Below are 999 nucleotides of genomic sequence, written 5' to 3'. Positions count from 1 at the left end.
CATGGGAACTCGTTTTGTTACGGGATTTACACGTAAACTGCTTCATTCTCCTTCACAGACTCCAACTTGACTATATCGATGTACAAAGCGCCTGACGTTGACGGACCCGGATTCCCCCTTCAGATAATAAACTGACTCCAAAATTTCAACAGAATCAAGCAGGCCGGGCTGACCCTGAGCGGCTGACAAAACCGAAGAAGCAGAGGCTAAGGGAAAAACCTTCAGACGCGGGGGATCGTGGAGCACGGGCCCCTCCCCCTCCCCCACCCCCCGGAGCCGCAGGTGAGCGCGCGCCCGGCGACGTCACTTCCGGCCACAGGTGCGCCGGCCGGAAAAATGCGCGTGCCCGACCCGAGAGTCGGCTTCCGGCTGCCCGCGCGGACCGACTCCATCACTGGGGCCACAGTCCAGGCGCTCCGGGCCGCGGTCGCCTGGGGAGACCGAGCGGGAGCCCAGACATACCCCGCCCGACATTCAGCCCGAACGCACGAACGCTCACCTCAGAGCCGCGCGGCCGGTAGGGAAACCGAGACGCCGCCGCCAGTCGCAGAAGAAGTCCGCTGGGATGGGCCGCCGCGCATGCGCCCTGCGGCCTGCCGTAAGCACCGCCCCCGCTGTGACCCAGTTCGGGCCTCGGTGGGCGAAGCCTGCGGCGCATGCGCCGCGCGGCCGGCCTGCCTGGCACCCGGGGACAGGCCACGTGGTTAGAACAGAGACGCAGCCAGCCACGTCTCCTTCCTGCGGTTCAGGGGCAGAGTCCCTTCCACCGCCGGCTAGCGGTGTGGTTTTGCAAGGGGCGCTTCGCTTCCAGTGAAAAATACCTTGCTAGTTATAAGAATTAAAAGGGATGTTAAAAAAAAAAAAAAGAAGAGAAAAACAGAGAGATGTTATCGAGAGGGCCGTAAATGCCTACAATTGCCCACGAACCCTACAGGCAGAGTAAACCTGGGGAAGGAAGCTGGCGCCCGTGAGTGCCTCCCCCTTTCAGTAGCCGCGTGC

General features: G+C 62.0%; 1 protein-coding gene across 4 annotated transcripts in view; it reads right to left on the bottom strand.

Moving 5' to 3' along the window:
• ERCC6 (ERCC excision repair 6, chromatin remodeling factor) overlaps positions 1–604 on the bottom strand; it is an 81,540-nt gene extending 80,936 nt beyond the window's left edge. For 2 of the 4 annotated variants that reach the window (XM_077124642.1, XM_077124645.1), the window contains exon 1: positions 500–588. The gene's annotated coding sequence lies outside the window, so the exon portion shown is untranslated. Of the gene's footprint in view, positions 1–499 lie in introns of all 4 variants that reach the window. The other 2 variants (XM_077124643.1, XM_077124644.1) reach the window with 2 other exon arrangements.
• Positions 605–999: the final 395 nt, after the last annotated feature.

The sequence above is a fragment of the Tamandua tetradactyla genome, chromosome 13 (genome assembly GCF_023851605.1).
Source record: "Tamandua tetradactyla isolate mTamTet1 chromosome 13, mTamTet1.pri, whole genome shotgun sequence".
Lineage (NCBI taxonomy): Eukaryota > Metazoa > Chordata > Mammalia > Pilosa > Myrmecophagidae > Tamandua > Tamandua tetradactyla.
The sequence above is the reverse complement of the archived record's forward strand: the minus strand, read 5'-3'. Positions and strand labels throughout refer to the sequence as shown.